Genomic DNA, 22,549 nt, shown 5'->3' with positions numbered 1-22,549 from the left:
CTTAAATTTATTATCTTTGACATATAATTAAGTGACTATTATAGAAATTGTCTGACTTTTGCATGATTTTTTCCAAAAATTGATGAATTTGCCCCAAAATTTAATTGGCCGATAAACTTCCTTCACTTTTTCCTCTTTTTCAGGTTTTCCTTAAACTACTCTCACCCTGATTGTGTATAAACTGAAAAAACAATAATCTAAAACTGTTATTCGGAAACATTTTTTCAGTTATACCGTGATTATTTTTCAATATATCGAGCAATATATTGTAAACATTATATAGGATTCTAACTGAGTCGCATTTAGCATACAGCAATGACGCTCATCGTTACCAACTAGCATAGACAAACAAAACTAGAATTAGGGTTTGAGTCGTGCCAACCCTCGGCAAGTCACATTGCGATAAGTCACACTGTGGCACTTTTAATTCGGAAAAATTGAAAGTCAATCAAAATGGATATAAGTGCGGAAACATACCCTTATCAGCAAATTAATGTATTTTACACCGCCACCTTTCTCCAACGTCCCATGGTGTGGGGAGGGGGGAGACATTGCTGTGATTGGTCACAGAAATAATTTAGGTTCCCTACTACTTTTTTACTAATTTTTTGTGCCTAAAAATTTTTCCGAATGAGACTTGTACCACATGATACTTCTTATAAGAACTTTAAAAATATATTATTGATGAAAGTTAGAGAACTAATCATTAGACAGTTTCTAAGTCAAGAGTTTGAAGAATGGAAGAAACCAGCGAAAGAATAGTAAAATTAATTTACTAAGAATAAAAAAAAAATCTCATCACCATGTCAACACCAACATTTTAAACTTAAAATTTAAAAATAACAATCAAGTTGTAGAATTTCTAGTAATAGAACTCAATTTTAATATTGCTACTCATAAAAAATACTATAAAACTTTCGTTTTAAAACCTAGTCACTTTCTTTCACTGTTCATTTCGTACTGGTATCTACTTCGTACTGGTTTCTCCTATTCAATTTTAGTAGAATTACAATAATTGGACTACTTTCTAAATTGCATGTTACACTTCACTCATTTATATTAGCCGTGAGTAGAAAAAAGAAGCATCTCGTCAACTTAAAATTCGGGATGAGTTGTCAAATATTTTTCGTGAGTTTGGCTAATCATTCCGAAGTTTTGGGACGACTAATACATCCCCTTTTCCAGCTGCGCCAATTTTTCTAGACGACTAGACGCTTTCATAAAAACATGGTAAAAAATATAGACTCTAGATAAAGGTTGCTTAACTCCGATTTACAAAATTATTTATTTGCATAAGGAATATAAAGTTGTAATTGAAAACGCGAATAAAATAGAAATGAGCATAGGGAGAAACGAATAAAGCAAAAGATGGAAGGGAGTCGTGCGTGAGGTGGAATTAAATAAGAGAAAAAATTGCGATGTGAGGCAAGGTAGATAAAGTTAAGACCTTTCCACCTTCCCACAAGTCTTACGACCGTCTGGTTCCAGCGCACTCAAGGTCAACCAACCCTCAACGACCTCCCCTTCGATTGCGCTTCTTCACCTACACTTTCATCCTTACGACCTTAAAGTTTCATTGGCGTAGCACCATTTCTACTAAAAGTGAGCCAAATTAGCCAAATAATTCATAATCTTTAAAAATAAAATTCCTTACGTTCATAAAATCAATTTTAAACTTCCACGAGGCAGAAAAAAACTCTGCTAAACTTACAGGATTTTGAGTTAAAATAGGGGCAGCATAAATTTTCTGTAGATCATCAAATTTCTGCAGAGTAAAATTTACTGAACTTTTGTATCAAATTGACATCTTTTAATTGTAAAATATAATAAAAAATGCTGAAAATTTCACAGAAATTAGCTGTACATTTGCAATATTACTGGAAATTCAGTAAACTCTGCAGGAAATTCGGTAAGCTTTACAGAAAAACGTTGCCGTCCCTATCTTAACTGAACATCCTGTCACTTTTGCAGAGTCATTTTTCCCTGTGAAGAATCATTGACAAAAATGCCTTAAAAGTTCAAGCCTTAAAAGTTTTTAAATTTTAATGCTTAGTAAAGTTTACTTTTGATCATTTAATTTATATCAGGGATCACACCGGTTCATTAGTTCAATTCTACGTAAAAAAAAGGATCTTTTGCCAAAAAAAGGAGATTGAAATGAAACTTCATTTATTATTAAAGACTCTTTATATTATATGGTATCTTGTGACTCTTGAATTTTCTTGTTCAAAGCTTTTTAGCTAGCTTTGTAAGATCTGTGCAACACTTCAGCATTTTCTACTGATGAAAATGCATTTTATAAAATGAATAAAATTAAAGATTGAAAAAAATAAAATAAACAACAAAATTCAAAAAGGCTCCTGTTTAAATTTCGTTTAAGTTTTCTTTCCGTTTGAAAATCCTAATATTATATTTTTGGTTCAGAATTCATCTTTTTTGGTTAAAAATTTTGTTATTAGGTTGAAAATTGAATCACATATTCCGTCGAAAGTTTAATTAGATTGTTAAAAATTCATCAATTTTGTTAAGGATGTACACTACACGTAAAATCAATCTCAAAAGTCGCCAATCATTAAAATGATTTAAAAAATAAAAAAAAGATTTATTGCTGATTTCCGGCAATCTTGAAGGAAGCTTCTAAGTGCACTTTAGAAAAAATAATTCAGGTTAAAATTGCTTATCTAATAGTAGTTATTTAGAGTTTTAGTTTTTGTTTTCTCTTTAGGGAAAGGTTACAAGTCTTATTGAATCCGAATGATCAAGGCATCATTTTATTCTTTGAAGGATTCTCTACAATTCTATTTGGGTGGTGTTCATTAAAATTTAAACTATGATTGTTTATAACAATTAAAACTGTATGATTTCTCAATCAATTTTTTAAAAATAAAATCAACCCAAATAGAAATTGAGAAAATCTTTCGAAGCATAAAATGAGGTCTTGTTCATTAGGATTAAATAAAAATTGTAACTTTTTCCTAAAGAGAAAGGAAAAACTAAACCTTTAAACAACTACTGTGAAACAAACAATTTTAGCCTGAATTATTTTTTTGAAGTGTCCATAGAAGCCTCCATTAAGATTTACAGAAATTAATAATAGATCTTTTTTTGTCAATTTTATGCATCATTTTAACCTTTCAGCGGGCACGCTGTCGTAAAATTTACGTTAAATGCGCAAATACCCTTCTGATATACGTATTACCTTTTTTTATGCGCTGAGTTTTCACCTATTCCAAGATCAGTCTCTTTCTGAACTCTGGGCAGTCGATGTTGCAAAGAATTGTTTGTTATACGCGTCTTTACGTGTAAGTATATTACGTATCCTGTACTATTTTCTCTGATTTTTTCCACATTTATATCGTTCCACAGTGGAACCCAATCGCGAAAGGCTGGCCAAAAGTATGAAATGGGCCAAATTATGTTACTCGGGTGGTTTTGGCGTCGCTGATTACGAATCCGATATCAAAATTTTTTAAACAAAATAGCGCATCCAATATGGCGGACGAGTATGCTAAATAAATTAGGGGTTGTTTTTGGGGGTTGTTGAATATTATTGTGAGGTTGGATACAGAATATGAGGTTTTAGTAAAGGTGGCGCTTGTGACTATTTTTTATTTGAAAATTTTACGACTGTTTTACATGACGATATTTTGGAATTGTTTCGTTAAAAGTGATAGGGGTGAATTTCAAGGGGTTATCGAATATTATTGATGGTTAGGGAACAAAACATAGAGAAAATAAAAAACAGACATAAAAAATGTTATGCCTGTTTTACGTGGCCTCACTTTGGAATTGTTTCGTTGAAAGTAACAGGGTTGAATTTGAGGGGTTGTTCAATAATATTGTTGAAAATTCATCTATTTGGTTGAAAATGAACTTTTTTATTGAAAATGTATGCTTTCGCGTTGCAAATTCAACTTTTTTGTAAAAAAAGTTCTCCTTTTTGGTTAAAATAGAACATTTTAAACCATGAAAGGTTTAAATATACAATTTAAAACTTTAGAATCTACCTTTTGAAATTATAAGCAAAATTATAAAATACCTCGTGACGAAATTGCAACTTACTGCATCGAAACTGTAAACGTTACAATTTTTTATTTTTTTGCGTGTTAGTAGAAAATTCAACAGTTTGGTTGAAAATTAACTTGTTTTGACAATTCATACTTTTTAAACATAGTGAAAATTCAACTGCTTTGTAGAAAATTCGTCTTTTCTGTTTTTGCTTGAGCTACTTTGTTAGAAATTCACATTTCTCTTTTAGGATTTATAATATTAGTTGATAATTCGTCTTTTTGGGTAGAAAATTAATGTTATACGTTGAAAACTGATCTTTTAGTTGAAAATTCCACCTGTTTTTTACAGCAGTTTGGTCTGTGAAGCCTATGACCGTTATAAATATGTTTTTTGATTTATAACTTCATAATTGAATTATCTTTTGGGCTTAGTTTCTCGATTGATTAATAAGTGATTTCTTCGCTATCGGCACGGCGATGACATTCAAATCTACAAAATTAGCAAATAAATCATTTAGGATATATTTGAAATTGGTATCATTAAAAAGAAGGCACTGATGAGACGGGGAGAAATTTCGGGCGATTTATTCACGGCTTTCATTCTATGTTTTTAAATCATAGAGTCCGATACTTTAAAGCACGTAAAGATTGTAGCTTTAAAAAAAATCACGTCGAAAAATTCCGTAACGATTGAAAATTTGCAAAAAAGTTTCTTTTAAAGCGTCTTGTTTTGTAATTTGAAAAGTGGAAAATAGGGTCAAAATTCTGGATTTTAGGTGTTTTTTCTTCTTCAAATTACGGATGACAAAGGGGGAAAACAGGGATTATGTAAACAAGGGGACAGGTTGTGATCCTTGATACATTTCTCTGATTTTTTCTGAGAGTTAGCGATGTGTAAAAATAATATTGTCTCAAGTTGTTCTCGTTCCCTATCGAGGCAGTGAGGCAGGTCAGTGTGGGGTTGACTGACACGCTAAACAAACAATTAGACCCTTTGCATCGCGTAGGTCGCGTTCAAAGCTCATGTAGTTTGTTTTGTGGTGTAGCGTGACTCATGACACACTCTAACATTATTTAATTTCAGAACATCAGTTAATATAAAGCAGTGCGACGTCCTACTTTCAGAAAAGCAAAAAATCCACTCGAGACCAAATATTATCAATTTCTTAACATTTTAGTCTCTCATTATAATAAATTACTGCAAATATTGATATAATTAAAAATAGTTATTCTTGAGCCTGCAACCCATTTAATTAGAATTCAGTAACATGAATCTTTCAAGTAGAAACGCCCCTACTGCTACTCTCGTTCATTTATTAATTAAATAAATATTACAGTTCATGAATAAAAATGATACAATTACTTTGATTTCATTCATATGGAAGCAGACATAGATACTTGAATTGAAGTACCTCGAACACTCACTGTAATTACAAAATTCTCGGATACGCATGAGTACTAAAATATATGCGAGTGCACAGTGCACACGTGCATCAATGTCGAGCATCTACCCTCATTCTCTTCAATTTCCTCAATATTTTCTTCGTCGAGACCCATGGGATTTCGATTGAGGTCGACTCGAGATATTCGAATTATTGACAATTCGTGACCTTCAGATTCAATTTGATTTTTCAAGGAATTTTATATGGAATCTCGACATTACCAGTGAGTCAAGTGTCACTTTTTTAAATAGGGATTTTAAAAACTTCAATTTGTCCTTTAAATAATTTGTATCGATCTCACTGAAATTAGTAGATATTCTTTTAAAGCATTCCAAGATGGATTTTAACGATGCTTATCAAGCAAATTAATAATATCAAGGGTCGTTCATAAAGAGTCAATACTGTCTCGAGGACTTGTGTCAGAATCTCATATTCATTTTTTTCTGTGAGACGAAGTCAACCTCGCGTCGCAAGAAATCCTATTCATTAACCCGGCGGTGCGGAAATTAAATAATTCTCGGGAGATTAAAGAATTAAGATTTGAAACATTGTGGAAATGAATGTTTTAAGCTATAGCTATATAAATTTTTCCACTGTTTTTGATAAAACACAAGAAACACTTTTTAAGCTAAATGTTTATTATATTCAAAATATTACATTCCAAATCAAACTAATTACCTTTTTGTTTGTTAAGTTAAATAAATTCGGAAAATTAGTATTACTTTCCAAGTCTTGAGATTTTAAGGCTTTTATTTTAGATCGAGGCTAAACGTCCAGTCAGTCCGCATGTTTATGCACCAATATAACATAGTTGAGTCTAAACGTACGGACATGGGAAGGGAAAGGAGGAGCTGGAAAAGGGGAAGGAGACGTGGTTTATGTCTGGACGTATGGACATTATCTTTCTTTAATAAGCATACAAATTGTGATTCTTTTTCTACACCGTTTTCCTCAACCACGACCACTTTGGTCTTGCACATTTCCTCGGTCACATCCCCACCATAATCTTTTGCCGTACCCTATTTCATTAACAGTTTTATGACCACTGCCCTTATTGAACATACCAATAGCCACGCAATTTTTTATGACCGCACTCTTTAGTCACATTCTTGGTTCCTCAAATTTCTATTTTATGACCACACTCCTTAGTCGCTTGTATATTTTTCAGGACCCCCCCCCCCCTACAGTGACTTTCTTGGGCACATCTATTTGTTTAGGATATTATAGTCACTTTCTCGGACACGCCTATTTTTTGGAGACCGCCTTAGTCATATATGGTTACGTCCATTTTACAACTAACTGATCTTAACAAAATTATAATTACAAATCCCTGACTAAATGCCATTAACAAACTGAGTGAGAGTCAGTAAATCATAAAAGAAATTTCGTTAACATGAAAAATGCTGATAATTCCCGAGGCAACTCATTGCGTGGCAATTATATTTGTTAATTTGTGGTTCCAAATTCTAAAATTCACAATAGTATATGAGTGTTTTGTATACTAGAAATTAGAGGAATTGCTTATTCTGGTTTACTAATTGTAAGTGGCGTATGTGCTGTGTACACACGTAATTGCATATCGTTACGTATTCACGTACTCGTATATGCAATCCAACGCCTGTTGACCACTGACCTAGTTACACTTACGCATTAGTAGTGGCTCCGTTATGCTCTCGACAGACACTACCAGACCAAACATTGGTCAACCATTAACCATGATGAATGATTCCTCCTCAGGAATTGCGAATGAGCTTTCAGTGAACACACCATCCTTGCTTCTTATTTCCGATACGGGTTTACGACCCCTTCGATATAAAAAAAAAGCCGGGAAGCTGTTCTTTGTTTATGAAGTCAGAATGGGCACCCTGTGTCGAAGCCGGGAATTTAAGATGCTTATTGATTTTCTTTTGCTTTTAGAAAGGACGAGAAGAGAGGTAAGAAAGAGGGCTTTCATAGGCGTAAACAGTAACATTCAAACATCAAGGACGCATTGTAGATTTTTTTTTTTAAATTTAAGCCTTCGAGTATGTAAAATGTTATAAATACAAACTGTCAACAATGAATATCTGTAAAAGCACTTCAATTAAAGAAATTAGTATTTTTGAATTAATCTTTCAAAACTGGCTGACTTTACATCTAATTTAGTCCAACTTCAAATTCTGCTACTGATACTGTCAAATTTTGATTTTTGTTTTCCGTTATTGGAGATGATAAACTCGAAATAAATTGAATGTTAGTATCGTATACATTTTCTCCGGAATCCATGTTACAACATTTAGTTTCAATTTAATGTGATTAAATGTGTCCGATAAGCACAAAGTTAATGCAGCCAGATTATTTCGATTTCTCGTTTTGTTACATTGACATTCAATGAAAACGTAATTTTCTCTCTCTCTCTATCTATTTCTGGTTTACTAGGATATAGTTTAAAAAAAAAATGAAAATATGAAAGCTAAAAATTCACTTTTCTAAAGCAAACATGAAAAATCTATTATTATAATTTCTTACCACAATTCAAAAGAGGATAGATCCATAATAGAGACTTACCTGAAACAGTAAAAATAAAATTTTCTTAGAAAATTATTAATTCATCAGAAACAACGAAACCAAAAAATATAAAAATTTTGTCAGAAAGCCCAATATTATATTAAAAATATTCACGCTAATTTTCTTATAATTGACAAAGTTATAAAAGAAAAGAGTAAAAGACCAAATTAACTTTAAATCGGGTAGGCTGTGCAGTGTGCATGCACAAGTTACAGAATCGTTTCGGGACTAAATAATACGTTATTTTTTACGGGATTTTAGATGACACGCATTGCACTGATTTGACGAAAAAATGTTTTTGACTACACAGTTAGAAAAATCTGTATTAAATGTAGTATACACATAATGGAAGAAATAAGTCATAGCATGAAATTAAATTTAGTATACCTGAGTACAGTAAATTTAGTACATTTATCATAAATTTAGTATACGCATTTACTAAATTTCATGTACGTGTATACTAAATTCAGTATGAATATACTAGATTTACCATGCGCTGGTATACTAAATTAAATTTCATGTTGTGCATTCTTGCTTCAATTACATTTATACTAAATATAGTTCAGATTTTTCTAACAGTGTAAGTTATGAGTATTAAAAATTTTGATGCTGGTGACGCAGTTTATAAGGATTTTTACATTCTTATCAGAAAAAGTATTAGATTTATGTAAAATTTGCCCTCCCCCCCCCCCTTTGTCAAATGTCCACATTTTGAGACCCCCAGAATCCGAAAAACAGGTTTTTACAAATGCATCTGTCTGACTGTCTGTATGTACGTACGTATGCATGTGTGTATGTCAAACTATGGGCAAGATAACTTTTGCAAAAATGAATCTCTTCGATTGGCTTTTGGCACACTCTCTGAGTGTCAGAAACTAAAGGTCAAGTTCGTTAGCACATTGGAAAGAAAAATTACTTGTTTCATTCAGAATAACGTACAGCCCACAAATTTTCACCGATTTCAGCAAAAGAAAATTGTAAAAAAAAAGCTAATAAGATTTCTAAGAGAAGTGTCCACCCTCAGTTTTGAATTAGGTTTTCAATTTTTCTATACATAAACAAATATGACAAAAAAATGGCCTTTTTCTATTTGACGTTCCTGGTGCTCGTCAATAACAGGATAATGGTTGAAATCGCTTAAGTTGCATAAAAAGGCAAGAGTTAAAGACATTCCAATATAAAAAAATGTACAAAAAAATTTGGTATCAAAAAATTATTTGTTGAAAAAATGTTTTCTACGATTTTCCATAAATACACGTTTTTTCAAGTTATGTTGCAAGAAATTGGAATCGAAACAATATTTACTAATTTTAACAGTAAAACAACCGTAACTGAAGTTAATCAGTTATACCGTAACTGTAGTGAATCAATTATGGACTAAGAATAAATTGAGAGAGGAAAAATTTCTAATTAGGATTTTATTAATCCTCCAATATAATTTGTAATATTGAGGTTTAACCAATAGTTTAATTATAAATTTTTCCTCAGAATATATAAAGTTTATGTATAACAATACACGGGTGTAAATGTTGTCAGGTACTAAAAGTAATTTAAAAATTAATTTTACCCGTGTATTTTTATACACGCTTCATTTGAAAATATTTCATTCTTTCCATTACATTTTAATTCTTCACATATATTTGTGTCTCTTTTTGAGAGTGAAGAAAACTTATTACATCTGTATCTCATTGATAACATATTGTCACTGAACGTCAAACATTTTTTTAAGGTGATAAAGAGGGGTATATCTGTGTGTGAATAAAATTTCATGAAAGATAAGTTTACTTTGAAAATTATAAAACATTTGATTAAATCTAAATTAATTTTAAAAATGCATTATACAGAAAACTTTGGTCTTTTGAAGGTCAGTTTTTTAAGTTGGGAACTTCATGACAGTTTCAAGAAAATTCATATTTTTTTATCAATTTTATGATTTTTTTAAAACAGATTTAATAAACAAATGTATTATTGGGGCATCTGTCGACAGAACAATTCTTTTTTGTTTCGATATCAGACTTTTAATTGGGATCTTCATAATCAATTCGGCAACATTCATGATGAGTTGACAAATTTTATGATTTTTAAGAACAAATTTAACAAACAAATGCATCATTCGGGCATCTGTGGACGGAAAAATTGTTTTTTTTTCGATTTCAGTCTTTTTAATTGTCAAGTTCACGATGATTTCATGGGAATTCATAATTGGTTGATGCTAATTAAAACTGTTGACATAGAAAAAAAAAGAATTTTTCTGTAGACAAATGCCTGATTAATGCAGTTGCTCATCAAATTTGTTTAAGGAAATAATAAAATTGATCAACTTATTATGAATATTGCTGAAATTCCCATCAAGTTCCCATTTGAAAAGACTGGCATTGAAAAAAACCGAATTTTTCTGCTGACAAATGCCCGAATAATGCATTTGTTTATTAAATTTGTTTAAAAGATCATAAGATTAATAAAAAAATGATGAATATTGCTGCAAATATCATAAAGTTTCGAATTAAAAAAAACGTACATCGAAAAAAGTAAATTTTTTTGTCGAAAAATGCCTGATTACTGCATTTGTTCACAAAATTTCATACAGGCTCAACAACACTCTGAGAAATCTTAACAGCTGTTTTTTAAAACTTTTTTGGTTCAAATTCCTCAATATTTGTGGACTGTACGCTATTTCGAACCCAAAATGGTCATGTTTTCCCACTGTGGGCGGGGAATGTGAAAATGAGATCATATGCACTCCCATCTAACACAAAGCTGCTGAAGGTTGGTTGAACTTCTCAGCATAAAACAATAACCAGCTATGACTCTTGGTTGAAACTAATTGCCCCCCATCCGTCGTTAATCAAAGTTTTGTGGGTCACTGAGGTGGGGATTTAATTTAGAAGTTAAAAAAAGGTAAGGCTGATGTGTAGACCGTATGTGCTATGTTTAAATCGTAAAAATAAAATTGGAAATGAGTAAATTCAGTTTTTACAAAACCGGCAGAAGTTGCAGTAAAATGTTTAATAACAAATTTTTTTGAAGAATGCGCATTTTTTTAAAAGAGACAATGAAACTACATCTGTTTTAATATCAATGCATGTTATGAATTGTAATAATATACATTTATGGAAATGATGTATAAGTTGAGATAAGAATGAGAGTGCGAAGCACGAGATAAGTGATGAGAATGTATTCGTTAAAGCCGAAGGAGCTTTAACAAAAAAGAAGTCACTATCACCAAATTACTGTTGTCGATGTTTTGACTTTTAGATTCAAAAAATCTGTGGACAACTGTAAGGAATATACAAAGCCCAAGCGCGGAGCGCAACGTAAATATATTATCGAGCACGAGAACCAACAGTCGCACGCCCTAGACACGCTCAACCTTGTGAGCCGTGCGCGCAGCGCTCTAGGAGAATATGCCCGCGAACTTTGATTAACGAGGGATAGTCCGGATTTTTTTTTTAAAAGTGTTCCAGTATCTAAACCAATATATTTTTTCTTTCTGATTCTGATAGATCTTTTCGTTGACTTTCAAAATCCGCCAACAAATTTGAAAATGGATAAAATGGCGGTAGTTTTGCTACAAATCTTCATTTTTTCAAAAAGACCATCGATTTATTTTTTCTTGATTTTTTTGTAAGCTGATATTAATATGGCGCATATATTTTAAAAGAGATTACCTCGTGCCTGAATCTTGGAACAACATTGCTTTTTTAACTTTTTTCGTAATCCGTCTCGTAGTTTGCCAAAAATGCGACTTTGAAGTATCAAGTTAAAAAAAGCCAGAAAGAATAAAACGATGGTCTTTTTGCAAAAATTATTTTTAAAGATTTTCAGAATCTAGAAGAAAAAGTGAAGTGTGTCCTATATTGGTTTAGATTTGAAATGAATTTGGTTGGAAACAAAATTTTTGTTTTAATAAATATTAGCATGTATATTATACGTATAATTATCAATAAGTATTTTAGATAATAAAGAAATACTGGTTTAAAAATATAGTTCCCTTTTTATTAAAATGAAAAAATCTAATCTCAATTTCGCGCCGCAATGACGTCAAAATTATGATCGCGTGGTGTCAACATATTTAAGTAATTGCAGCAGGAAACTTACACTGTGAGTAAATCTTCTCCATTTAAAAGTTAACAACAAATTTAAGTTACTTATTATAATTACAACTTATTACTAATTATTAAAATTCAACAAAATTTGAAATCCCAGTAGAATTTCGCAATTCTATGAGCCTTAATGGCGTAACAGTAACTAACAGTAACTAACCGGTCATGTATTCGACGATCGCCATTTTAATCTGAACCTTTACGTATAATGTGTAAACACGTGGAAGATATTGAAGAGCATCGTATAGATCCTTAGGGCGTCGTCTACGGCCTACGCTTAGAGCACCTTTTCACGGAGGCCTGTTTTTAAATAATCGTGGAATTAATATTTTTCATAGGATTTATTTCTAGTTACTTTCTTGTTTTATGGCAAATGTGATTGATTGATAACCTATAAATGCGAACTCGATGTGACAAATAAATTCAAAGAATACTTCAAAACAGGCCTCCGTGAAAAGGTAACCTAATTTGTATAAATACATCATCGTGACAATTCGGCTTGCCAGCGGGATGAATATAATTATATGAATAGTAAGAAAATATAAGATTGAATAGTAATATTATATAAGATTATATAACAGTAAGGATTACTACTTTAAGTAGTAAGATCAACTAATTTATTTGTTAAATAACTAATTTAATAGTAAGACTCAATAACTAAAGTAGTAACGCTTACTATTGAAAGTAGTAAATACAACTACCTGAAAGTAGTACCTACCATCGAAAGTTGTAGCGAGAAAAATAAAGTAGTAAGGACAACTACTACCAATCTTCCCAAGTGCGAAGTCACATACAGCCCAACATTGGCCCATAGTCGGCAAAAATATTGCCGAAGCTCGGCTGCCATTATCGCGCCAATGACGGAATGATAACTATGGCCTGCACTTGGCAGCCAAAGTTTGGCTGCCATTGTCGGCCCAACACTGGCTACCAGTATTGGACCAAACATGGCTGCCATCGTCGTGCCATTGCCGGATTGATAACTATGGCCTTGACTTGGCAGCTATGGCTTGGCTGCCATTTTCGGCCCAACACTGGCTACGGTCTAAGGATATGACAAAAAAGATATTTAAAAAATAAATATTAATTGATTGCGAGTACTTTGAATATAAATATTAATGGTCCTGTTAGACTGAATACATATATAACATTTTGAACATTATATTACAAATAAAATTTGTAACGCCACGGGGTATCGAACCTACATCTATATACCTAGATCTATCGTCTAGCAGTCGGGCTTGCTAACCACTCCGCTAAACTGACAAGTTAAATCTCTCTGAAGAAGCCATCCTCATAAGCTGCAGTTCAGAAAAGTTAAAGAACTAAATTTTAAGCTCTCTTTTTGTAATTATTTATTATTCTTGTGACGTTGTGTAAATGTAAAATACACGAAATGTTAACACGAAAATCAATACACTAATTTTTAAACAAATAATTTAAATCGATTACAATTTTTCTTCGCGTAATATTTCATTTTTTTCGTTGAAGCCTGCTTTACAACTTTTTGCAATGGCAGGAAATGTAATTTTTATAAAAATTAATAATTTTTAATGACAGAACTTAACAAATTTCATCGTGAACTTCGACAATTTTTCAGTAATTTTTTTTTATCTTTCGTGCAAGATTTGTTTATTAGGTGCTAAAACTAAGACTTTGTGAAACAAAGTGCCGAGTCTGGGCCAAGCATCGGTGGAGAATCGGCAAATATAAATAGCCAATATAGACTGCCAGCACTGGCTCAACATTGGGCCGATTTAAATAAAACATGGTTTGCCGTGGTAAAAGTGACACTTGGCCCAGTAATGTGCCGTCACTGGGCCAGACTTTGGCTGATCCTCGTGAAATATGGTTCCTCGTACTAAAAGTGAGACTTGACGCAATACAGTACCGATACTGGGCCAAGCATCGGTGGAGGATCGGCAAATATAAATAGCCCATATAGGCAGCCAGCACTGGCTCACACTGGGCCGATTAAATTGCCGATATTGGCCCAATAACTTTAGCCGACCTTTGGCTGCCAAAATTGCACCAACACTGGGGCCGTGTATTTAGCTCCGGCAATTCGCACTTGGGTTGCGAATAAAAGTAGTAGCCTCAACCACTTTAATAGCAGCGGCATATATTACAAACTAAAATAGTTGGGCCTACTACTTTGTTAGTTGCCCCAGCCAACTATTTTTTTGCAGTGTACTTCCGAACATCGGGAAATTGTATAATAGAGCTCGCATAGAGTTCATTGAACCAAATTGCTAAGGCGATTGGTTAAAAGGGAACATGATAGATGGGATACTCTTTTGTGAGTACATTACCATGGGCGAGGTACGGGCGTGTCATACCTCGTCTGCCAATAAATGACTGTGGATTACACGAACTTTGATCGCACAAACCATGAACGTATCGTAATCTCTTAACGTAATTTCCATTCCCTGTTATTATCCCTTTTACGTCCTGAAATGAACTTATAGCATAAATCCAATGAACTCCATCCTCATGCATAACTTAAACTAATGTAATTCATATATTCCAAATTTACTAACACGCAATATCATCATTGGAAATGCATTAGTAATGCGACCTGGTTCTTCGAGTGTTGATCTCAGCTTAGAAGTTACATATCGACTTAAGACTCGGTTCAGCGAATCAGCTTGGAGAATATGAGTTCAAACTAGTTGAAACTGGTTCAAAGTTTGAACCTGAGATTCTAGTCATTTCAAACTTCCCACTTTACGCCTCAAGAATTAAACTTTTTTTATTGATTTTGGTTAATAAACTCCGATGGGAAATATTATGTCTTTTAAAGGATCCTATTTTCTGCAAGCGTGGCCTATAGACTGGTGAAATTATCGGACCCATCCATCGGTAACGAGATGCTATAACGCTGAAGGCCAAATGATGTTAACGCTTTAGTTGATGACCCAATAATATCCCTGATCCCGAATAAGCCTCTAACTTCCAATCGAATTATCTAATTTGGACTCCTATCGGTCATGTCTACAGAAACTCGAATAATCCCACTTGAAAATGATTTTAATCTTTTCATAATGAATTTGAAAATATAATTCGAAAAAGGACCAATTTAGTAGATAAATTAGATTGATATTTGTCCATGTCACCCTTTACGGATTTACCAACTGAAAATAGCCATGCAGTATAAACGACTTCACCAGACTAATAAATATCAATCCCGCTCTGTTTATGGACCATCCGAGAAGGAAATAAAAAGAGTGCAAAAGCAGGACTGTATTGACCATGTGATATGCGAAGAGTAGCGTAAACGCGGCAAAGAATGGGTGTTCTGAGTCTGAGTACATATGGTGTTTGCTTAATTAGCATGCGACGCGTTTCTCGAAGCTAGAAACAAACGAAGAAAGAACAGAGAAAGAGCAGAAACAAATGTGGTCGTGCACAGGACCAATTTCATGTCCAATTGTACTCGCCATGGGAGAAAATGCAATGCATTTTCAAAGAGAAAGCACACCCTCAAGTTGAAAACCACATTCAAATGTAAAACCTGATATAGACGAAATCTGAGTTTGTATTGTCGTCTTAAAATAAATTTCTGATTTAAAAAAATTAGTAGATCGAGTAGTCAGTAGACTGTAGAAAGTAAATGGAAATTCAAATCCGAAATCAGATATCTTGGGTTCAAACGCCTTGAGTAGGATCTTACTTTCAGTATCAAATAACGAGTTCATGGTTGGAAGTATTCGATTTTGCGGTTTTCTGTAGGTCCAGAAAATAACTCTGCATGAGCACGAGTCGCAGGAATGGGATTTTAGCATGCGTATGATACTGAAACCTCAGAATCTGGCTTAAAAGTACTTTAAATGACAGAAATTCAAGAATCAAGGTATCTTTTTAAGATCTACCTATCTTTTGACCCGGTAATTAAAATGGTCTATTTCAGCTACTAAAACAGAACCATTTATATTTTCAAGTATTTAATCAATAATTTTTAATTTTTCGAATTTTTTCTAAAGAACTTTAAATTTTAAAGTTAAAATAGAAATTTCAAATTGAACCATTTTAATACTGAACGTTCAATATTGTATATTTTTTAACTAAAATTCTTTGAAGTTGGATCATTTTCATGTCTAGGCCTTCAAACTTCGATAGTATTTCAGGATAAATACTTTTAAATTGTACAATTTTTAAGCAGTAGTATTTTAACTTTCAGATTCTTATATATTTCGAAACCTTTAAATTGAAAAATTTCAAATAATGTTTTAATCAAAATATATATTATTCAGAATTTGACAGATTAAAACCACAATTTCGAAGTTTCCAATATAAAAATAAATTGCTCAAATTTGAATATACTTTATACCTATTTAGAACTGTCACTCCCAATGTCAAATAAAATTATTCAATTTTGACGCTAGTGGCTTTCCCTCTATTTGTCAATTATCCAATTTATAGTGTCAAACTGAAATTATTAAATATGTACCATGTTCAATTTAAAATTATTTAACTATGAATGAATTGAATCGGAAAATGTACAATTATTCAATTTTAAATTTAAATTTCATAGAGAACTTTGATGTTATTTGCTGGCTTTAACTGTTTAATTTCGGACGCTCATAATATGAAAGTGTCCACTTTTCAAACTTGTAATATGAAATTATTCGATTTTGATGGTTCTAAAAAATAATAGCTGAAGTAGGTATTATGAACCATTTATTTGTCATCTTGCAATTTTGAACGACTTAAATATAAAAACCAAACCCATTTGATCCCACGTTTTTCTATTTCGAACACTTTAAATGACAAACTATTTAACATTAAATACTTCGAACCCTTAAACTTACGAAACTATTAGTATTTTAAAGTTTAAATAAATTATTAAAATTTAAAAGGATTCAAGTTAAGAATCTTTAAAATTCAATTCTTTCAATATAGGTGGCTTAAAATATTCAAATATTAAGGTTTTCAATTGGAAAATTTCATAAATTATAATAAATTATAATTTCATGAAAAATTAAATTTCATAATTACACATCGCGCTTCGCGCTCGGATATTTATTCTTTGCATTTGGAATGCTTGAAAAAAACTTTATCAAAAAAATCTCTTTTAGATGGCAGTATTTATATGCGTCTTCATATTCTGAATTGTCTACTTAATTAAGTATAGGCAATGATTAAGATTCTCAAAGCTCTGTAGACTTTGAGGTACACATTCTCATCGTGACACTCAGGCTGCGCGCTTGTCTTCCGACAGACATTTGTAAACAGGTTTTGTTGGATTTTTTTTCTCGTAACTTTCGTCGTTTTTCCACACATTTTTTTTATTTTATTTCTTTTCAATGTTATTTTTCACGAATAAAACAAAAAGTACGCGTCCTATCAAGAAGTGATTCTTAACGAAGTTGTAGATCTTTTTTGGGATAATCATTTTTGTTAATTCATCTTTTTCGTATCCTACATAGTTTGTCCACAAAATGGAATTTTTTATTTTCCATTGTTTTTTGTGCAATCAAAATTTGAATTTTCGATTTTTGAAGAAAATCCAAAAATTGGTTATGATAATCTTGTAGGGCTTTCAAAAAGAAATGTTTTTCTTCTCTTGACTTTTTTGCATATCGTGCGTTTTTCGGCTTCAAATTTTGAATTTCGGTTGATTAAAAAATTTTTGAAAACGCTATAACTCTAAGAATTTTCTTTTTATCGAAAAAAGTCATGAGGATAAATTGTTTGTTCTTTTTAATAATATAAATATCCTTACATCAAATTTTCAAATTCAGAAAAAAGAGGTCTCAAAAATTTTCAAAATGCGCTCGCTTTTTGAATTTTTATCAAAAATGGCTGGTTCACGAACTCGTCCTTTCTTTTATGACCTAAATAAAGTGTGCCAAAGATGAATTTGATTCGTTTATTTTTTCGAGGGTTATCATGTTTACGGACGGACGGCCGGTCGGTAGACAGACAGACGCCATCGTGAAAACCTGATTTTCGGATTCAGGGGGTCTCGAAACGTGGAGATCCGTTGAAAAAGTGTGATGTCAAATTTCCGACAATTCTAATACTTTCTTAATCATAAATGATGAGAATGTAAAAACAAGCTTTTTTTGAATAATGTTATTTTTCTTGTAAGGCCAAAAAAATCTACGGTTTCTGGCTTTCGGACTATCGGAAGCTATTACCCCAAGAAATAAAAAAATTAAAAATTAAATTTTTCGTCTTGTGGAAGACAACAAAGTTGATAGAAAACTGATTTTAAACCATAACTGTAAAACGTAGAAAGAAGAACTAAAATCAACTAGAAAATAAAATTTACGACTGCTGAATTTCAAACACGATGATTTCGAATCATCTAATTTATCCAGTTTAGATATAAAATGGTAAAATTTTGAATGCTATGAATTAAAAATTATTTCGATGTTAAGATTTTTCGAGTAAGCTTGAATTATATAATATAAATATGTGATAGTAGTAGTAGTAATTAATTGCGATATTTATTGTATATTCTATAATGCGTATAATCTTGATGAGGTTGCGGTTGCACTGCGAAATGCATCGTCTGTACATAAAACATCTAGGTAAATTACAAAGACCAAAGGCCATTAGTAACACTTTTAACTGTTAAGGTATTTACTACTAAATTTAAATGCTCAAAAAAAAGAAGAATTTTCATTTCCTAATCACAAAGAATTTCAAAAATGCAGATGATCAAAATTTAACTGCAATGATCTAATAAAAATATACCATTGCGTCAAAATACTCTTCACCAGGATGAATATGTTCTTCGTCTAAACTTGTTGAATTTCATACACCTGAAAAACTTAAAAACCGTTCATACCGGCGACATACATGACTTTAGCATGATTTGACTAATATTATGCATCACGATGAAGTGTAATGACTAAAGATATTTGACATGAGTGATAGCGGTTCCGATATCTGGTTGAGATCGTGCGTGCTCGTTACACGATACAAGTGTACATGATACAAGTCGACCTTGAAGAGACACGTGGATAATCAAAATTGTTTTAGAGGAAATCGATCGGGTAAAGAATTCCCGTCAACGTCAGCTCCCAAAGCTTGTTGCACGAATCACCTAAACTTATCACAACATCATGAATTTCCATACCTCAATTATGATCCTGTATTGTAAAGTAAATTTGTTTCTGAAAGGCAAAATCAAAATAAGGCCTTTATTTTTCCTGTACACGTAACTAATTGGAATTATTTCTCATCAAACAACTCAGGAAGGTACTCGGAAAGGTCAATCTCGAAAGTATTGAATCTCCGACTAACGTCTGACAACTTCCGATACACATCGAAAGCTTTATAACTCTGTAGTCACAGAATCTATAAACTCAAAACCTATAGCGAAAGTTTCGCGAAAGTTGATGCATGCTTGGAAGTTAGTTCGATCAATGATTATGCGTCGCAGCTGTTTGCATGAAGTGATTTTAGTGAGGCTTACAGTTTCACACTGCGATCTCAGCGAGCGAATTGTAGGTCATATAGTTGAACTCTCCAAAGATTGGTCTGGAAGCATTTTACGGTTGACTGAATGCTATTTACCTCATGATTGCTGACCAAGTGCCCATTTCGCGTTTCCCATATCAGATATGGAACATCAAGTTCTGTCGATGCACTATTAGGCTTTTGTTAGTTGCTATTAAGTCTTTGCAGATTCTCGAGTTCTCCACACTCAGAGACTAATTGCTGTTGCAGTTGCAACTGCAGCATCACATTCGAACCCTCGACGCATCGCGATTAACGTACCAACTCACATGCTACGCGTGCGGGATTCAACGTTAATGGGTTTGCAACCATGCTCTATGAGAAAACCTATCGGACTTGGGATCAAACCGCCCTGTGTAAACGACCGTCCTCGTTAGTCTCGCGACCATTAATCAACGAATTTTTGTGTCAACGACAGCTGAAAGAGGAATCTTCACGGTCTTCCCTCTAGTTGGAAAAAGTCTACGTTGGTCGTTGCAACTGACACGGAAAAATAGGTTTTTACAGAAAAAGTGTTGTGGACATTTTTAATTAGATGGCATGGCACAGTTCTATGGATCCTCAAGTGTAACCTCGTAGATAATTCTTAACATTGTTCTCTGTATCCATATAAAAAGTACACTTTCGTTGTGACGTAAAATACTTGATCTTAAGATCACGATCTATGGATGCTGCGGCCCTGTAGCCATGACCTGAACGCCCACTCTTCCAAGCCTTTACATACAAAACATAATCTCGATGCTTGTGGCAAGAAATAGAAACTATACGTACAGTTCGAAGCATTCAATTAAAAAAATTCAAGAACATGCAATGACCTTTCCAGCAATCATATTGTTACTTTGCACAAGAAAAGATTTACATAGACAAGTAATAACAGCTAATTTGTCTTCATGTCACTTACAATGTAAACAGAAAAAACAAGACATTGTATTTCTGAGTTCCTGTGCCAATTGTCTCTGAAAATCGCCGTAAAAGTTAAAAATTATAATAATAGTTTAAAACAAAAGTTTAAAATGATTCGAATTTCAATTTCAGTAGGCGAAACGCGAAATAGTATAGAGGGAAATCTTCTCTAAAGGTTCAATATAAAAATAGAACCTTGCAACTGGACGATTCCTGGCATATTAAAATAAACGAGTCAAGTTCAACAGTCAGATATTATAGTTTTGACGATTCTTCCTACGTGAGACAATTTTCGTCGGCATTTTACACTTTGGATTACCTTATGGTAAACGCGAGAACCAAGGATGATAATGTCGTGCGACTTATCGCTAGTTTCTAGTTTACCTCTGGCTATCTAATATTCTCCGATTTAGATTCATTTATTCAAAGATAAATCACGTACCAAAATGAATTACACATACAAAGAAATATCCTTGATTAAATGACTATTTTATTCTATAGAAAAATAATTAAATGGAAAATTAAACCTCATTTTTTGTTGTAAATTGGTACCAAGAACAAGAAAAACTATAACGAATTCTTCCTGTTAGTTTTTCTTTTATAGGTGACATGTAAAAAGTAGATGAAGTTTTTATGATGAAAGGAGAACTGGAAGAGTTTTTGTCTCTGAGTTGATAAACAAGTTTTCTCCCTCACGTGCGTTCTGGTTCATTTCATTAAGATCAACACTTTTTCAACCTTATAATGTACAAAATGACGACCATGTCGCGAAGGTCGCGCTTTTATAAAGGGATCATCAGGGCGAAACAGGTTTTTACGGTAACGAGAGTTTCCAACTTAAGTCGAAAGTTTACGCGTTTCTCCTTGAAGTTTTGAGTAGAGTTAGCAGACAGCGGAGGTATTATTTTAAGCCAGCGACGAAATTCTGATGAAAATGTACTTTTGACAGATAAAATACCCTCGTGGTTAAAACTTCAAATCATACATGAAACAAAACTTCTAATATTTTACGAATCGAGTTTGGAACAAAAGACAGTACTTCAAAAAGCTTCAAAATAATTATCCACATATTTTAAGGCTTGTAATTTATAATCGTGTAATTCTGAAAGATGTTTTAAAAACCTACCGAATTTGTATTACGAAAAAGTGTCAGGTGTTACGGATTTTACGTAAAATTAACCGGTCAGCTATATCTGAGGCTAGATTATTTTAAAATTTTGACGTTTTCATTTAAATTTGAAACCATACTAAAGTTGCAATCTCTGAATAACAAAATATTTCATTTTATGAATTTTTATTTGGGCAATTTCTAACTATTAAGGCATTCACTTCGAAATTACCTACACTGAGAAAAAATTTCTATTGAATAAAAAGTACACACTTTCGAGTTTCTTCGAAAGCAGATACTATTTATTCACATAAATATTCAAAAGACTTATTTCGGTTTGACAATAATGCTACGAATTCCATCGAATAGGGACCTAATCTATCTTTCGATGACGCTGATTTTCTGACAAATTACGGCGACCGTGGCAAAAGTGATGAGGTGATCAAAGCTCTAAATTCAATTATAAACAATTCAAAGTAAAGTAAAACTATAAAATACTCCCATAAGTCGCACAAATTTTTAACAATTCTTTTACCATACATAAATTTATTCTTAATCGCATACAATTTTTATAAAACGCGTATGACTTATGACAATATTTAGAATCTCAATTAATTTTGTCAGGTTTCCAATTAATTTCCAGCTTTTCCCATCATTACTTTTGCTATGGTTGCCGCCATTTTCAGTGGCAGCAATAGTATCAAAGAGATAGATAGGTTCCTTATATTCATTTAAGTCAATAAGATCTACTTATGCATGGGCGCGGAGGGTACTTTTGATTCAATAACATATGGCTTTTCACCTTGAAATTACCTACACAATAACAACTGTTCTCATTTTAAATACGGTTTCGTAAAAATGACTTCTACCCAAAAAGTGCAAACACTAAGAATGCTTCTTTTGTATCTGAGATGCCGTACAAATATTTTTCGATCAAAAACGAAATCTTCACTGGAACCCTTT

At 32.6% G+C, this 22,549-nt stretch overlaps 1 protein-coding gene across 3 annotated transcripts in view; it reads right to left on the bottom strand.

The window, feature by feature from the left end:
• LOC117179282 overlaps positions 1–22,549 on the bottom strand; it is a 298,303-nt gene that overhangs the window by 183,153 nt on the left and 92,601 nt on the right. The gene's annotated exons all lie outside the window — the stretch shown is intronic.

The sequence above is a fragment of the Belonocnema kinseyi genome, chromosome 9 (assembly GCF_010883055.1).
Source record: "Belonocnema kinseyi isolate 2016_QV_RU_SX_M_011 chromosome 9, B_treatae_v1, whole genome shotgun sequence".
NCBI classification, from domain to species: Eukaryota; Metazoa; Arthropoda; class Insecta; order Hymenoptera; family Cynipidae; genus Belonocnema; species Belonocnema kinseyi.
Note: the sequence above shows the minus strand (reverse complement) of the source record. Positions and strands in the feature narration are given on the sequence as shown.